Source organism: Microplitis demolitor, chromosome 5 (genome assembly GCF_026212275.2).
Source record: "Microplitis demolitor isolate Queensland-Clemson2020A chromosome 5, iyMicDemo2.1a, whole genome shotgun sequence".
NCBI classification, from domain to species: domain Eukaryota; kingdom Metazoa; phylum Arthropoda; class Insecta; order Hymenoptera; family Braconidae; genus Microplitis; species Microplitis demolitor.
Window position 1 is genome coordinate 22,891,512 of NC_068549.1, and position 19,780 is coordinate 22,911,291.

The 19,780-nt window shown below is 32.0% G+C and overlaps 1 protein-coding gene and 1 non-coding gene across 2 annotated transcripts in view; one reads left to right on the forward strand and one right to left on the reverse strand.

Annotated features, from left to right (window-relative positions):
• Nucleotides 1-19,780, forward strand: part of LOC103570795 (RING finger protein 17) — an 87,774-nt gene that overhangs the window by 29,684 nt on the left and 38,310 nt on the right. The gene's annotated exons all lie outside the window — the stretch shown is intronic.
• Nucleotides 2,967-3,039, reverse strand: Trnaf-gaa (transfer RNA phenylalanine (anticodon GAA)). The gene has a single exon. It is a non-coding gene; the product is annotated as a tRNA-Phe (tRNA).

A 19,780-nucleotide genomic window follows, 5' to 3' on the forward strand; every position in this document is an offset into this window, starting at 1 on the left:
CGATGTATAATAGTATTTCCAAGCGTCAATGCTATTTGTGATATCATCCGAGGAAACAACATCAACACCTGGACATTTTGTTTTTTTTTTTATGGATGATATTATTGACTCTTCTTGATACTTTCATTTAAAACGGTGATGATCGTAAATTATGCTTCATTAATTCTCGATTTTATCTAACATCAGCATACATTACTTCCGTGTCAAGTGTGAGTGTAGTCCGAGAAAAGTGAAAGGATTTTTAAACAGATCGTGTTTTGTATGAAAAACCATTTTTACGAGATTTAAATTATTAAATGATTCTAATGTAAGATAGTAAATGTTAGTGGTAAAATGAAATATAAGTCGACAATTTATTCGTAGAAAGTTCTTTAGCCCAAACAATTTATTTATTTCGGTCAAACTCATCTGACATTTTATTTATCTAAACTTTTCCGTCTGCTTTCATTCTGTGCTAGTCCTGCTTTATTTTGTGGGCTATAGCTCTATATAAAAATATATATGTATATACAGTAGATATATAAAAGAGAGTTATAGAAGAAGTACCCTTGTGTTAAAACAAGACCGCGATATTTCTCAGCAAATCGACGTCTTGAACTAGAACGAGTAAAGTTGAGTGAAAAGACGTAATTACGTTTAATTTTCTTGCCCAGGTCTTTTAATTGCATCGCGATCTAGATTTTATTTTGCGACTTTTCACTCGAGCGCGAAAGGTTTCTGCTAGTCCATGGGAGAAGGTTCTTATTCCCTTCATCTTACAGCGGTAGCTATTTTTTTATGTGTTAATTAACTTTTATTCAGTCCTCTCTGTAAAATTGATAAAATAATTTATTACATTTTAATTTTAATTTAATAACTCTGTAGGTATTTGTGGTACAACCAAAAACTTGTAAAATTTTAAGGAAATATTTGAAGTTTGTAGTTCTGGTGAGCGTAACTTAGCAGTTGTTCTGTCAGCTTTCGCCATTAAAAAATAAGACGGGTTAAATATAGAACCCATAAAACAAGATATACTGGATCTTGAATTAAATGTCACGGTTTAAAATACTCAAGACTAGACTACTGTAGGTTGAGTATGAAATGAGTCGAGGGTGTCCATCGTATAGCATAGCTTTGAATATATGCAATACCTTGGGTGCTGCTGGCTCGGCTGTTGGAACTGTAACCTCCGTTGGCAGCGACACCGCAAAATTTGTCGGTCTCCATCGTAATAGTTCACCCTGGCGTCTCCATGTGCTTAGAAATTCCTAAGATATCTAGACTGTCATACGAAATACACAGAGGAGTCTACTCCTTCCTCCTGCTTCCTCGAGGTCTTGCTCTTTCCTCGGATGAAGAGGAACTTGAGGAGCTTTAAGAGCTTGAGGTAAGAGCTTCGTCAAACTCACTTGCTTCTCTGTTCGTTCATTCGAATTACCCTCCCATAAACTCTCACTTGGCTTATACACCCACATAAAATTTTGCTGGTCTTGTTTAAAACCTGCATTACATTTTCCACCTAGATCATTTCCTCTTCTTATTCTATCCTGTTTCTTCATTCGTTCCTTTTATTCTCCTCCTCAAACTTGATCGCACTAAAATAAACGACCGTTTGTTCGTTCACGGTTCGCACGTGAGATGCAATTCGCTACTAAAATGAGAAAAACGAATTTAACCAACAAAATTTTACGTTTTACGGCGAAATGCTGGATTTAATCTGAAAGCCGTACGTGATATGATAAAAATAAATATTAAATAATATTTATATTGAAGAACTGATAAAAAATATATTATTAAATCTTATTATTGAGGTTATTCAATTTTTCGAGAATATTGCAGACCTCAAGCGAAACTAATGAGTGCTTTATTCTCGCTTTTTTCATGTTTATTACTTATATGCTTCTAAAACGTGCCAGAAACAGACTATTGAAAAAAACTACCGACCGCCGATAAAACAGATTTTTAAAAATTATTCCTCAAATAGCAGCATTTTCTCTTCAAAAATTGCTTTCTAGAGTTTTTGGTCAAGTTGACGTCCATTTCTACTGTTTCAAGTTTTTACTGCAATCCGAACCATGTCGACATTAGTCTAGCCGTAATATGAAAGCAATTTTCTAATTCAAAAAACTCACGAGCGAAATTTGACTTCCAAATTGACTACTAATTGCAGTTAACTTTAATTCTAATTTGGTTGTAAATTTCCGTCGACTTGCGATCAAAATGGCTGCCAGGGTTTCTAAAAAAAAAAAATGAATTGTATTAATGTTATTTATATAAATCGGATATTTGAGCGATTGAGGGATGCACTTTTGGATGTTCCAAACTTTCGGTATTTACAAATAGATTTTTTAGTTAACGGACAAAAGGTAATTTCCCATGGGGGTTGCGAAATTAAAAATTTTCAATAATCCGACATATTTGTTTACTAAATATTATACATTCAATCCATTATGAAACAGAAGTAAACTACTGGTGCTGGTGGATTGCAGCTAATAACCCTCTATTATTGTGTCCATGGCATATACATATATATATAAATCCCCTCGCTCTTGTATGTCCCCGGTGGTGGCACGGCACTCTATTCTGCACGGCGTTTCGTGTTCCTAGTCGCTCTACTGTTCAATCAGAGTCTGGCTTATTGCCTTTTAATTGATTACAAATGACAGATTGATTGGCTGGTTCCGGTTAACGTCGTCGATACATATGTTTACACAAATACACATACATTTTTTCATATACACGCTGTAAACCTTCACCAGTAGCTTTTAATTTGACGTTTTTATTTTCGCGCTCGACAATTTTTCCGTGATTGTCGGATTGTTCACCCAATTGAGACTCATCAATGTTTGTTCTCTTTATATTAAAAAAAAAAAAAAAAAAAAAAAAAATTTCTCTACTCCAAGTAAATAATTCTCTTTTATCACCTTAAATAAAATTCAGTATCATTCAAAATTAATTATCGGAAAAAAAAAAAAAAAAAAAAAATTTGCCGAAACCCGGGATTGAACCGGGGACATTTAGATCTTCAGTCTAACGCTCTCCCAACTGAGCTATTTCGGCCGATGGTTGTCAAGGTTTATTCAGCGCTGAATAACTACGGAACATCTTATCGACAAATGATAAAAAATAAAAATAAAAAAAAAATGACTTTTATTTACTACGAGAAAAAAATCTTAAAAAGGTAGAATCTACAGATTTAAAAGTTTTAATTTAAAAACTTTCGCGCTCTATTTACAAATATTTATTTTTTATTTTTTCAATTAATAGTTTTTTTTTTTTTTTTTTTTTTTAGAAATATATTTAGCTAAGCTTTTCATTAATCCACCAGATAAATCCTCGCAATTAAAATCTTTAACAACAATTTAGAAACAACTCGCTCGGAGTTACTTGGCTTTCAGAAAGTCAAAGCCGGTCGTGCTCACAGCTACTACTCAACTACACCAACACCCAATGTAACTGTATTACTTAATTGAATTCGTCAGGTCATTAGTGTAGTCCTCACAGTGCTGGTGATGAGAAGGTGAATGGGGTGGGGGAAAGGGGAGTCAAGTATGTCGTATATTTCACTTAGCAGAGAATGAATAGGCCAAGCGAGTACTGAGTGCCCTATACTAACAAAATTTACACATACATATATATACATATATATATACATATATATATATAAGCTTAATTACCAGGTTGATTTCACGAGAGTTAAACTGTCGGACAAAAACAATTAATTAATAAGTTACAAGGACATTAGAATTAGAATTATACTATTGATCTATTTCAAGTCCTTTAAATCCTCAGCAAGTACTCGGTACAACCCTAACTATTTGCCCTAATTATTTTGTCTGGGACAAAAGGACCGAGTAATGTTGCGCGGATACAGCCGCGGAATTTCGATGGGTACTTAATATTTAACCAGATCAAAGCCAAAAGGCATCTTACCCACTTACTTAACTTCCACTTTAATACTATACTCATAATTACATTTAATAATCAAATCGATTTACGTAATAATTGAATTACTACATAAAAGCTTTATCTCGTAGTTACATCTTTATATTTTAATAACGTTAAAATCCACTTAGCTATTTAATTAGTTTACTTTAGCTTCTGAAAATCCTTTAGCTCCAGCAGACACTGGGACATTTGATGCTGAAGAATTTCAGTTAATTTTTCTTCGCTGAGTTTATGAAATAAAGAAGCGCGTCGAGCTGAATGCTGGTGATCGAAAATTCCGTACGTACTCGACGATTCAATATAAGTTTCGTCTTACTCAGAGAACAAATTATCGATCATATATTTTATCTTCGCTGAAGTTAACTCTGTTATTTTCTTTTATATCGGAAAAGTTTCATCAAAATTGACGAGAAAAATTTTATTTTCTGTACTCTTGACATTTTCTTCTTTCAAAATTTTTCAAATGATAATTTTTCGCCGTTTTCGAGTCGCAGAATTTTTTTTCATTCATACTGTGGTAAATTTTATTTTTGCTCGAAAAAATTGTAAATTGAAAATTTTTCCTCTGCGTTGGGTAAAAAATTTGATAACCTAATTAAAAAGTTGAATTACCGCAAACAGTTAAAAAAAAAACGACTGAGCAAAAGGTTAAATGTATGCATAAAATCTTGAGTGTTGAAAAGTGAGTTGGGTGCGTCATAGTCGGGTATCATCACAAAGATAAAGTATAAAATAGTAGTGGGTACAACAGTACAGTATTGAAACTTCATAGTGGAATGCAAACAAGGGTAAACAACAAACAAGTCTAGTAAAGGCGCTGGGATTTGGTTTTCGTATTCATCCACTATCCTTTATACCTATCGCCGTCATTCCATTTCGTAATTTTTTTACCTCGGTGTTTAGCAAATTACATCGGCGTTTCCTTCAACTAAACAACTTTGTCCTTAAAGCAAACCTTTCTTTTTTTACCTACAAAGGACAGGACATTAGACTTTCAAAGGGAATATTAAACAAGCTTTAAAAATCCAGTGTTTGCCTCAAACGCTTGTGTAACTTAAATTTTTATTAAAATTTATTATTTTTATTAAATTCAATTAAAATGTCTGTCGACCCCTTTTAGATACAATTACCTTCAATTTCAGTAGCAGCATTTACGTGCGGTCGTTTTTACAAAACATCCCTAATGCCGTCACCCATATATTCACTTTTTATTGCAAATGACAAAAAAAAATCTGTATTATCGACGGCTGAATATCGATAATTTTTTTTATCGAATAATTTTATAAGGCGGCGGTAGTATCGCTTAGTAAAAAAAAATGTCTGCCCTACTGTCAAAGCTATCGGTTTTGGGCTTAACTTATTTATTTAAATTAAACGTCGAGGATTTAACTGGTGATTTTGAATAGGGCTCTCGCAAACATAAATCCAGAGCTAATGGAAAAAGAATTAGGTCAACCGAGTGTTCCTTTCTTTAGATATCGTGTTTACGGACAGCGTCCCAGGCCGACTGACAGCATTATTTTAAATTAACATCCTTGTAATAGGCATTAAATAAAAAGTCCAGAAAAAGTATCAGATCTTCTTTGAAATGCTTTGTCTTCCATGTCAATAAATCAGTGACAAATTTCCAAGCGAAGTTGATCACTATTTGAAATTTGGTTTTCGCGCTTTGTAAAATATCGATAGTTACATGATACTCATGCTTTACATGACTATTTACACTGTCTAATCAAAAGTTTGTAAAGCAAACTGTGGCATCTGAATACAAAGTATCTCGTTATCTGGATCAGATGCTGTCAGTACCTTTCATGAGGTTCACTTTGTACCTTAAACTCGCAACTCCTGTTGTAACTGTAATGAATAATCGATGTCTGATTCTATCTGAGCTTACGTCACTGTTTCTCTCCTGGTTTTTCTCATAGACATATTTATATAGACGTACATCGGTCGGGTCTAGTGCATTCTCTGTTGCATCTCTTCTCTCAATTGGCTGGAATGTGCGCGTGCTCCATTTCGTGGTATGCGTAAATTAAATTGTTTTCCTCTAATTGATTCCGGGTTAATTGATTTTTTCATTTACTATTAATTAATTCCGTCTTGAATTAACATTAATTCCACATACATACATATTATTTTATATTCATAAAATAAAATTCAATTCCCATCAGCGTTCGTTCCATAAAAATTTACGTTATCATTATTAATAAAAAAAGCAATAAAACATGTTACTGTCCAGTGTAAATGAAATTTAAAAAGCAAGGAATATTCAAAATTGAAAGAGACGAATAAAAAATGGTCAATCCGTTGGAAATGCAATAAACGATTGCGAGGCTGCGAGGTGGGGGTGGGGGGGGGGCTGTTACTCTCACTGTGATTTAACGTAATGCGCAACCGGTATCGCATCCAATATTGCCCGCGGTGTATACATTCTCTCCTCTTTCTCTCCTCCTATCATCACCAAACCCTGTTTGCATATGTGTATTTACTCTCGTGGGTTTGCATTTCGCTAAACGCCCTAACTGTTAGCTACCACTTGATTCCCTATCCCGTAACTTCAACTCCATTCTATATAGATACTAAACTATAACAACCCATATAGCCATCATACCCGCAAGACTACCGTCGATATCCGTTTCATTTATATACCAAAACATGACGTCATCTGTAATTACAAACCACTCCATCCGTTTATATTAATCACTCTACTTAGTTCTCCTGCCTGCCTGCCTGCCAGCGTCTACTTTTCTCGCTCTGGAAAAACAAAATACAAATAAAAACCTCGGATATAGGTCACTTGATTTTTTTTTTTAAATATTAAAAAGATTTATACGGTTAATCGGTTATTTTTTTTTCTCGTGTAATCTCTATCTGAATTTTAGGAGAGCACTCTAGATCGCTCGATGGGAAAACAGTCGAAAAAAATAATATTCGTTTTGGTTGTATAGAGAGAAGTATCGATGGATACTGGCAGGTTCAAGAGAGCGGGTGTTTATAGCGTGCGATTTAATTCGTTGAAACGTATGATCGTCGAAAGGTTTTTTTTTCCTTTTTTTTTTTTTTTTTAAATATTTTTTTTACAAAGCTCAGAGTATCCAGTATGACACACAAACGTTTCTATATGCATTGATACGTATATGTATATATTTTTGATGTACATAAAATACAGTACATTTATATGCACAGAGGTAAAAGGGGTACGAAATTTCGTCTGCGAGCTATTCGGTAAAATAGAGCCGATGGGAACGTCAAGCGACACGTTTTAGTCAGGAAAAGCGTATTAAAATGTGAATGGCAGACCGATGAAATTGCATTTACTATATATGCACTATCATAATTTAAAAACAAAAATTTTTTTTTAAGTGTTTTTACATTTTTTTTGAAAGACAAATTTTCAAATTTAATTATTTATTTTTTTAAAATAAATTATGCAGCAGATAAATCTGCACACGGAGATTATTGCAAATCCTATTTCCTATTGCATTTATGTTTCATATCCGCTAACTTTGTTCACAAGATGTTGCAACAAAAATTAATATTTTTTCTTACTTTTAATCCCAGTCTTCAGATGTCGGATAACTTTTTTTTCGTATCGAATATAAAACTTGGTTTACGTCTTGATTCCCAAGTTCGATTACATTTTAAACTTGATTATGAGCAAGAAAAAAATTATTATATATATGTATATGAAATGCGTCATATATCAATATATTTATTTATATAATAATGGTTATTCAAAACAATCACTTTTATTAAATAAAAATATATAACGTATCTTCCATTTCACTTGGCGGAGCCTTCTCCTCGATAATTATGCTATTGAGTGAGCAAACTCCTTTCCATCCTGCTTTTTGCATACTTCAAACTTTCATCATAACGCATAAATTACAAGTGTACTCATAACAATTGCAAAAAATAATTCTTCTTACATCGTAGCAGATTCAAATTATTAAAATAACAATCATGTTATAATTACTACTTTTTTATTTAAATATCCCTGTACTTTTTTTTCTTTTACATCTATTGCAGTAAACAAGTTGAAGCAGTATATGTTACGTCGAATTCTACATTTTTATTAAAAAAATAAAATAAATCAATTCCGTATTAATTTTTTTATGAATTTAAAAAGCGTGACTTGAAAATTTTCTAATTTTTCTCATAAACTTATATATAATATGATTAAAATCAAAGAATTACTGCATTAGTGACAAATTTCGAAATTAGTATTATGCACACCCTAAACTTCAAAGGTGTGCATAAAATGAAAAACTTATTAGAAGTAACTTATGATATATTCTTTCTTTTCATTCTATCAAAATTAAAAATTACTGAATTAGTGACGAATTTTGAAGTTAATACAATACACACCCTGAACTTCAAAGGTGTGCATATAATAAAAAAACTTATTAGAAGTAACTTATCGTATATTTTTTCTTGTCATTCTATCAAAATTAAAAATTACTGAATTAGTGACGAATTTTGAAGTTAATACAATACACATCCTGAACTTCAAAGGTGTGCATATAGTAAAAAACTTAGTAGAAATAACTTATCGTATATTGTTTCTTGCAATTACATAAAAAATTAAAAATGACTGCATTAGTGACGAATTTTTAAATTAAGACAATGCACACCCTAAAGTTCAAAGGTGTGCATATAATAAAAAAATTATTATAAGTGACTGATAATATATTCATTTTCTGACATTATAATAAAATATTAAAAATTAGGACATTAGTGTCAAATTTTGAAATTAATATCATGCACACCCTAAACTTCAAAGGTGTGCATATTATAAAATACTTAAAAGTGACTAATGATATATCATTCTCTCGGGTATTAAAATAAATAAGGTATAATAATATTTATACGGGTATTGCAGCATAATGCACATAGAAATATTTTTCAACATAAACATCATCGCAAGTGAATCGCCATAGTTGGCAAGAAAGAAACGTTCACTGTCCCTCGTAATCGGAGCACTGGGTGTGCGCCCATTCTCTTGTTGCTTTGGCTTTCACGGGAGCGTGTATTAACATCCTACAAAGATCGTGGGGGAAACAGTACGAGGGATAGAATAAAGAAAAGGAGAAAAAAATATTGAAAAAAAAAAAAAAAAACAGGATAAAAAAGAAAAGAAAAAATAGACGAGTAGCAGCAACAGCGTGTAGTGTGCAAAGCGAGTTGTCTAGATAGAGTATGAGACTGCTACAGCAGAGAGCTCAACTCGTTTGCTTGTTACATCATGCATATACATGCATGGTGTGCTTCGATGCTTGCTTTTGTCGTGTCACGTCGGGGTATGTCTTGGGTCTGCTTCAGCGGATCTTCACCTCTTTCTCTCCGTCCTCACATTATATTGCTTTTCACTTACTCTATCGCCCAATAATGCCAACATCAAACAATCTCAGCACACATGCTTATATCTATATACATATTATGTGTGTTGAGTGAATTAACTTTGGATATCACGACAGATTTGGTTTCTCTCAAGTCTCGATATGATGCCGGTCTATTTCTGCAGACCCATGCAAGTGAACCCACATACAAAGAATCGCCTCACTTTTATATCCTGGTGAATAAATCCAGCCTCAAGCTATTTCCACTATCTCTTACGTCATTATTACGTCAATTATAATGTGATATAGATTTATTTCAGTAGATACTTTCCGTCATCTATTATACAATTTTTTCACAATTGGAATATAATTGCTGTTGTTTTTTCTTAGTAACCGTAATAGAACACCTGTAATACCACATAGTTACTCGTTTTCAAAGAGGTTTGATGTCAAATCGATTAAGTTTGGGATTATAGAGTTTTTTTTTGTCGTGAAAATTTCAATTCTTTCATAGAATCATTTTTTAAATTTCTTTTAAGTTGGAAAAAAGGTTCCAAAAAAAATTTGCGCGACTTTGGAAGTTTAAATTTTCTTTTTTTTCACTTCTCCTTATTTTTTCATTAATTTGAACCTGATAAGGCCCTCAAAAAAATAGTTTTCTATTTTTAATGATGTCCCTGATAAATTTTTTTCTGATCTCCTCCGACTTTTCTGAAAAATAAAAATCTTTTCATATTTTGTTATTATTATTATTATTAAATGTTATAATGTCAGGCACTAAAATGATTATGAAATGTTAAGTTACATTAACAAAACAGTGTCAGTAATACGAAGTCGTAAAAAAAAATATCGGGCACGGTCCCGTGGGAAAGTAGTCCACGGAGAGACTACTCGATCAGCTATCATTTCAATCGTCATGTTTACATTCGCCCTAACCTTGGCAGCCCTAGAGGCAGAAGCTTATTGCCAATCTAGATCACCTCCATCCTCTTCCAACTCCACCTTCATCTCCACCCTCGCACCTTTCTACCTCTCTTCATCACTTTACTCTCTTTTCCCGGCAGCCAAGAGCATTCGAACCAAGAAATTGCGCAAAGATACTCGGATAAATCACCGTCAGTTAACTTTCTCAGCGATAAATCCCGAAATAAAAATCATAAACATCAAATACTTTACTATATATCATTGCGGTAAATCAACTGATCCGCCCTGTGGTCTAATTAAATATTACTTTTAAATAAAATAAAAACTAACAATTTTATTTATCACCTGAAGTTAACAGACAATTAATAATTTTTTTATTTTTTTTTACCGAAACAATTGCAAAAAAAAAAAAAACTAAAAAAATGCACATGTAGAAAATTAAAAAATCTATAAGTGCAATTTTTTGGAATATTTTTTTTTTCATATCTTATCATTTTAACAAAAATCCAAAAATTATTAAACTTTGGCTAACTTCAGTATTATACAGATGCGTTAAATTTTATTCACAGGCTTCTACTCATTATAAAATTGCAAAAAAAAAAAACTAAAAAAATGCACATGTAGAAAATTAAAAAATCTATAAGTGCAATTTTTTGGAATATTTTTTTTTTTCATATTTTATTATTTTAACACAAATCCAAAAATTATTAAACTTTGGCTAACTTGAGTATTATACAGATGCGTTAAATTTTATTCACAGGCTTCTACTCATTATAAAATTGCAAAAAAAAAAAAAACTAAAAAAATGCACATGTAGAAAATTTAAAAAACCATACGTGCATTTTTTTGGAATATTTTTTTTTTTATACCTTGTCATGTTAAAAAAAATCCAAAAATTATTAAACGACTAACTTCAGTCTCTACATAAGATGCGTTAAATGTTGTGTACACACTTTTACTCATTATAACTTACTCATATTATATATATATTTTTTTATATATAATCCAATTAAAAGTTTCACTAACTTCAAGTTTATGCACCAATACCCTTTAATATTTCCTTATTCTAATTTTTTTAACATAAAAATAATGATAATTAATTATCTGAATTTTTCAGTTTTTCTAATAATTAAAATACTTAATATTCCTCCGCGGAAGAGTTAGTTCTAAAAATACTCACCGGGCGGCGCAGTGGCGTTTCTTCTCTCGCAGTCAGTTCGAGTTAATTTAAATATTTATATAATTTTTTTTTTCAATGATAATTTAGCATCAATTAAGACATGCGATAATCGATAGCCTACTTACAGAAGTTTTATCTAAAAATGAATATTGCCGTTGAATATAACAGATAGTAATTAATAAAGAACATTATTGATTACTGATGATAGATAATGAAATAAAATTTGAAATAAAAAATTAGTTCAGTTATTTTTTGGTTAATAAAATATTCATTGAATTTTAAAATCAATAGACCGTAAATAAATCTTCGAAAGTTCAAGTTTTTAATAAATTTAACCTTTATGTTATATTTTATTCCAGTGGCAAAAAAATTCAAATTTAAATTTAATATTTAATGTATGAATAATTATCGCGTTTTATGTACAAAATAATCCGCAAACATGTGTGGGAAAGATTTAAATGCTCCGTGAAAGTCTTGATTATTTTCGCGATTATAAAATAGTTAATGGGATATCTGCGTGTTATCGAATAATGATTTTTAAAAATTATATAAATACGATAGATATTGGATAATTAATTAGTATATATAAAAAAAATTCAATTAATTATTCAACATTCGAATGATGAAAAAAAAAAAAAAAAATGCACAGAGAGAATTATTTGACGATTTAATGAAATTCTCTGAATGATTCAAAAACAGCGGGTGAATATAACACGAGTGGTGGGTTCTTGAAAATGGGAAAACTGCAACACGATGAGCCATAATTCTGGCTGATTAAATATGCATGGGATTTGCGTTTCGCGAGTATGTAGATATATATTGAGTATAAAGAGGAGTCGTGTTGTGGATTCTGTTGCCACGGACGAACGCGATTTCGTGACGTGGCAACAACGAACGAACGTTCGAAGGCTCATTCTGTGTATGTGTACATCATAATACGGTGCGTACTACATTTAGTACAAAACACCATACATATATATATACACACATGAACATATGGGTATCGTATGTTGGATGTTGTCGTTCTCTTGCTTGTGCTATTCGTTGTTTATCCATTAAACCTACAATAAACAGTGATCAGCGGTTGGTGCGAACAACTCTATTGCAGTAACATTTCCGTCACGCTGCCTAACGAGTTTACCGAAATTTATTCCAACACTTTATGAATTAAATAATAACTTTTTATCCTCACGGTTTTATTACTTCGCCCATTTTTAGACAAAAGCTTGGATTTATAATTTATTAATTATTAGAGTAGGGAAATAATTTGCCATTTTCATATTTTTTTGCTCAACATGTCGCAGAAAAAATTTCATAATAATTTTTATTTACTAGCCGAAAAAAAAAATATTTTAATTGAATTTTTTAAACTAGCCGCCTTTTTTCTAATAGTGGTCGCCATTTTGTTGACTCCAGCAGCCATCTTGCTTACACGGTTAGAAAAAGTATAAAGTGAGAAAAAAATCCCACCTACAAGGAAATTATATTTTTAATGACAAAAGATTCTTACAGATCACTGGATGTCACTAGAAATTCACATGAAATTCGATTAATTGATATAAATATCAAAGTAATCGGGTCAAATTAGCATCAGATGTTAATTAGAATACCTTCTTTGTAATACTTGCCTCATTACACCAATTAAGAGCATTATAGAAACTGTTGGCCCAATTAAATGCGAGTGAAATTAAAAGTGATAGTAAAGAGTAGAGGACTGCTTCGTAATTGAAGTGCGCAATTGATTAAAATAAACTGAATAAATTTCTCAGTGAATTTCCCAAGACACTTGTTAGCAATGGACAGCAAGTCCATCAGGTCTTTGATTACCCGAAGCGATTTAGCTGATAGGATTGTCGGATTTAAAATCTCACAGAAGAAGGAACGCATGATGTTAGTCAGTCTATTTATGCAAATCGATCTTTTTAGCCGATTGCCCGAGGACAATCTTGTCTAAGTAGTTTCCCGAGCTCACGAGGAGTCACCAGGGACTCGGAAAAAAACTACATGTCCACTCGTTGGAATAAAAAGTATCCTACAAGTGTACAACTACCACACTTTTAAAAACATAAATTAAATAGCCGGTCTTGAGTGTCAGTGAACAGAGAAGCGGATATCGAAAGAGGGAGAGAGTTTGTCTGTACACTAAAACTTCGACATCTCTGTTATCCACGTCCGACGCATTTCCGCACTTTAAGCCCCAGTTACACCCCAGGGGCTTTTATCATCTGTCCTAGTCGCTGCTAGCAGTCGGCTCTCATGTTAACTGACTGGGCTGGGTTGAGTTTGAGTCTCGAGACCCTAATTAACCAAACGTCGCCTCGCGTGGCGGCTGCTGTGAGGCACGACCGACGTCAACTTGAGCACCCACACTTCGCGCCTCATTTTCAAGATAGGATTCAACTTGTCCAGACAGACTAGTTCTGGCTCCAGCTCTGCTCTGCTCTCTAACCTTCTCTAGTCTTGTGAATCTACTATCTCTGAACTCTGTTATTATATTCAACATATCATACCCAACTCTACTTATATATATACATATATATACATACATATATATGTTGCCTTTATGAGTTATTACACGGTGATTATTATAATGGAGCCAAGTGTACGTTAAGACTTGTGACACTTTGTTTCACTGTCACTTTAATGTGACTTTAGGTTAATAAATGCATATTTACTTAGATAAGTATTTTCATGTTTACATTTTTTAAAATATCATATGCAAAAAAAATGACATTTTAAATTTTCTAACTAAATATTTTATAAAACTATAAATATTTTTTAGCAGTTAAATTCCCTGTGAAATGTAAGCCCGAGTAGAGTAGACGTGTGACATGAGGAATACCGAGGTGTACTAGTATATCATATTTTATATATTTATCCACACATGCAGGCTACAATACATAATACAGCAGTAGATGATGTAGTGCAGGTAGTGTGTGTAGGCGAGGTGAGGTTTGCACATAAGCCGAGGGTCGTGTCTACTGGCACGTACTGGCGGACTTTCAAAGACTCTACTTTGCTCTCCAAGGATCTGTAAACCCTTTCGGGCGAAGGAACTGCGCGATTTTACGGGCAAACGCTTCCAAGTGTAACTGTCACTATCGATACAGCTGTCGCATTTTTAAATTTTTTTTTTCCAAAAAATGTCATCCAACTCTCGCTTAATTTTCGAGTAAAATAAAAAGTCGTTTTCTTGAACATGATTTGCTAAAATCTTGAAATCCCAGACTAAACATCCAACACATTTAGACTAGAGCCCAAGTGTATCGGTTACAAAGTAGACGATCATCAGTGCGGAAGGCTCATGATAAAACGATCCTTTGGTGGGCAATACGTGTTCAATGTAACGAAATAACACCCCTTGCGTTTCAGTATTATTTCTCTATAATACTAGAGGAGCAAGCTCTGACAAACCCACGCTACCGAATCGTACCAATCTATACATATACACACATATATACATATATATGTTCGCGAGCAAAGCTTTCTGGTAGCACCAGCACCATTACTAGCACATCTAGCTTCCACAATACACAGTGCAGTAGTTAATAGCTGCAAAGAGCGAAAACGCTTTTGGGTTCGCTCGCGGGATACTACACTAACATCCGACAAAATATATACCCGGATATATATATATTTGAAAGTACAGTTGCTGTGTGTTGTGTTGAGTTGCTGCTGCTCCACTGGTTTAATCGCATTCAAACGCTGTGTGCACGTCGAGAGTCCGTGGCACGAAACACGTGTTTCTGTGATTTCGTATCATCCATTCTCTCGGTCTCACTCTCACTCTTTGCCCGAAAACTGTAGCCGACTCAGGCTACGGCTTCGGCCCCGGTTCTGCAGCTCTGTGTGCTCTCATCAGTTCATCTCCCGGCACACCTGCCTGTGGGGCATCGAGCACACCCCCGAGCTATGGACAACAGCACACACAGCACACAGCAACGAGGTTACTCAATACGCGTGCAGCCCACATTTACCTAATAAACGATCCAGCGCATCAGTATCCCCTTATACATATCACCTCTTGCTTCCACCCACTCGGTGATCTGCTTACTGCATTTCCACTCCAGAACCACCGGTTTTAGATCCGAGAAAAGCATTTGCCACTCCAACCTAGTCGAGTCTCTGTTCCCTTGTTTGATATACACCTGATGTGATCATCATATCAGGCGATACACTCGCCAAAGGATAGACACTAGAGCCTTGTTCGTATCAGAGCCTCTGATTGCTCATGGGTACGTTAATTTTCGTGTGAACGTCATACCCTGTTTCTCAAATTTTATTTTAAATATCTAAATTTTTATTCAACCCACGGCAAAAATATCTAATAATCAAAAAAGTCTACCGGAAGTGGAACCTTATTTCTTTAGATAAAAATTAATTTTTATCTCAAGTAATTATTCCAGTGAGTCATTAAATAAAAATAGTACTTTGAGCACAAGCTACCCCAAGTCCCTTTAAGTATTTTTCAGACTCTTTAGAAAAAAAATTATATTTTTTATTAACTATCTATAATAATAAAAAAAAAAAAAAAAATGTCTGGGGTTCTTCTGTAAGAATTTTTTTTTTTTTTTTTTTTTCAGCATATATTTATTTTTATATATTATAAAAAAATGATTCAATGGTCACTTATCGTTAGAAAAAAAATCCTTTGGCTATTTATTACTGAAGGCTGATACCGTTGCTGCTGTTATTGTTATTTTAGTTTTTGTTGATGTTGACGTTAGAGCCTTTATATAGTAAGCATCGTAGTGCAATGAGAAATAAAAGGAAGAGGGACCTGTTATTTTCTATAGTTAGTATTTAAAACCATGGCTAATCGGAGCCAACACAGCGACAGCATCAGCATCATCAGTGTGTGCATGTGAGTGTGCGCTTGTAGAAGAGAGACCAGACCTGTCCAGCCAGACAAGTGTCATGCTCTTGTAATCGATGCATCCCGGTTTGTCGGCCCATTGACAATGCCACCACCTCCTACTGACACCAGCGTCATCGCGTTCTACTGACGTTGTATAAATATTTAACGATAAAATACCAGTCAACAAAAATAAAACGTTAATATTTTATTTCATACTGACTAAAACTTTTTTTTTTTATCATATTTTTTTTACTTTTTCATTTTGCGTTTAGTTTTTTTTTTTTTATTTATTCATTATTCCCTGTACCAGTGCAGATAGATATCGAGCGTAAAATTTTCCGCTTCGTCAACTATAAAAAAAATCTCAAGAGACAGAGAGTACTCTGCCTGCACACAAGTACAGCTTGTGAATAATTCTAATTCCATGAGTATCCTATGCCGAGATTACACTGAAATCACTAGAGAGATTTATTGTTGCTTAGCTTGATATCTAATCTCACGTACATTATCATTTTTAATGTTCGATACTTTTTTTTTTTTTTTTTTTTTTCAATAAATAAACGATATTCTGTCATATTTTAATTTTATTAACCAATAATATATTGTATATTAATGACAGAATAAAAAAATTTAGCTGCAATTTCTGTCATAAATTAAATTGAAAGATCGAATTTTGTCTTTCAAAAAAAATTATTTTTCATTTTATTTCTGATGCCATTTTTTTTATATGAACATAAAAAATTTGATAGCAAAATTAGAAAATTTTATCACGTCTTGCACAGAGAATTTTTTGATAAAATTTACAAAAAAAAAAAAAATAAATATGGAAAGAAGAAAAAAAAAAATAAAAATTCCTTTTTTTTCAGTTTTCATTGAAATATAGCTCGAAATTAGGTTTTTTTTTTCCCATAATTGAACACTAATTAGCAACCTAAGAGTAATTATTCATCTATGCCCAGTTTTACTTACAATTAACGAGTAAAATTTATCAGATAATTCTTTCGTGGTCATCAAGCATTTTGACATCTTTTGCATCAATAAATTATCACTTATTTGTTTATGAAAAATAAATTTAAATAAATAAATGAATTACAAAGTTACCGCGGATGCTAATTGAGTAAATACTTTAACCCAGAAGTATAAAGGACAATAAGTCTCAATACATGTTGACAAATATATAAATAATTAAAACATTGTAAACTTGTTCGACGAGCTTTCTCTCAGCACATTCTTGTACATATTTATTAACTCGTATAAATAAAACTTTTTCTCTTCTCTTCTCATTATTTATTTATTGTAGTATGTCAAGGTCGTTACTTTTTAGCTCAAGTTTACATTTTTTTACATTTAATACAATTGCAATTGTAATTTCCGTACGACTATCTATATATGCACTCTAATTGTCTGTGGGCTGGGGAATTAAATTTAGTTTGGGCTATCGATTTTCGTGTAAAATTGAGTCAAAGGTTAAATATTATTTAAAATATGGGTCAGTTGAATAAGCAATCAAAAGTCGTCATGACATTTTTAAAATTAATGCTTGTAAATTATTATTAGAATTCGGAGGTCCTAAAGTCGGCTACTATTTAAATATATTTTTTAACCGTTATTTTTTTATTTATATGCATACATATATTTATATGGGTTAATCAATTGGTAAACGTGAAAAGAAAGTCCAAATACTTTCGGATCACTAACACAATTTTTAATGACTTTAAATATTATTCATGTAAATAACTTTTTATTTTAAAAAACTCGTTTACTGTTCTTATTAATTGTTTAATTTATTTATTACTAATTATATTGCTTACCCTGATAAAATATATGTCAGATTAAAAATTTTAATTATCTAGAATTTCATTTTTTCGGCGGGTATTTTACTAATTAATCAAAATTTTGTTCATTTTTTTAATGACATTTTCGTTAAACTTGACATCAAATTTTTTATAAATTTATATATGTATTTTGTATTCGAATATGTGGATCATAAGCTTTTGATACCCGAAACCTAATTTTACAAAATTTATTTTTCCGTAATTTCGATAAAAATTTTTCATAAATTTAAAATTCCCGCTTTGAAAAAATTAATTTTATTTAAATTCAGTTCAATATTTTTTTCTATACCGTACACTTCCGGTCTCACATAAGTGTTCTATAACGGACCCACCAAAAATTTCAATACCCCCCCCCCCCCCCCAATTTTAATATGGAAATAAAAATACCGCCAATTTTTTTTAACGTCACTTTGTTGACAAAAAAATTCCTCGAGTTTAGAAATTCAAAAATTCGTATTAAAAACGCGAATTATTATTTACACGTCGCGAATTCGCTCATTGATAAATAAAAATCAATTAAAAATTGTAACAATAAAAAAAAATAACTAATTAAAAGTTTAAAAAAAAACAACCAATTAAAAAATCTTTCATTGATACCGATAATTAATAAGTAGCCTGAGTAAAAAAAAAAAATTGATGGACACGAAATCAGTGCCGTGAAATTAGTCTTTGGCAAAGTAGTTGTTGTTGTTGTTGTTGTTGTTGTTGTTGTTGTTGTTGTTGTTGTTGTGAGTTAAATAAAGTTCATAAGGTCCGGGTGTGCGTTTGACGTGGCGATGCAACGCAATTTCTTTCTGAATGAAGCCCCTACGGGCATTGTGTGGGCTGAGTATTAGACAACGTTTAATCAATGGACTTCCACTGCAGAGTCCAGTCTAAACTCTGTTAGCTTCACGCGGGGCTTAATTGATAGATACTTACGCGAAATATTAAATAATAATAATTATAATTATTATTATTATTATTAATTTAAATTTTTTAAATAAAATTTTAAAATATGAAACAAGTTAATTATTTATAAATATCATTCGTGGGTAAAAAACTAAAGTTCATTTGAGTTTAGCTTTAGGCTAAATTTATTTCCATTTAAAATTTATCATTTATTTTTGTATTTTTTAATAAAAAATATATATTTTTTTTGGTATACTCGACAAGTACATTTGTATGTTTAAAAATATTTCATATTTTTTATTTTGTAAACTTCGCTGGCCACCTGTCCCTCTTGTTTTTCATTTAGACATATGTATGTATATGGATGAATGTATCATAAATATATATATATATATATGTACATATGTATTTATTTTCTGGTTGTCGAACGTTTGCATGTTAATTTTGAACGATGAGCCTGGAGGCACAAACCTGAATGATATTCCGTTCTGTTCATCGTTATACAACAAGAGAAATAGATCGTCGTGTTTCATACAATGTCGCTACAAATTGAAACGGATGTTGTATGTATTTAATTTTCAATCACTTATACTATATTTTAAATAATTTATCCTATAATTGTTTAATGTTTTATTTACGTAATTTTATTTTTTGAATTTGTCGCCCGGGAGATTCACCAAAGTGTTGTGGCTATTAAATAATTTACAAATTTCATTTTGGATTTCGAGATTCTTTTTATTAAATTTGAGCTTTTTAATTTGAATCTAATGTCAATTTTATTTTTTTAAGTAATTTTTCATACGAGTTCAAAATTTGTACCAAAAACAGT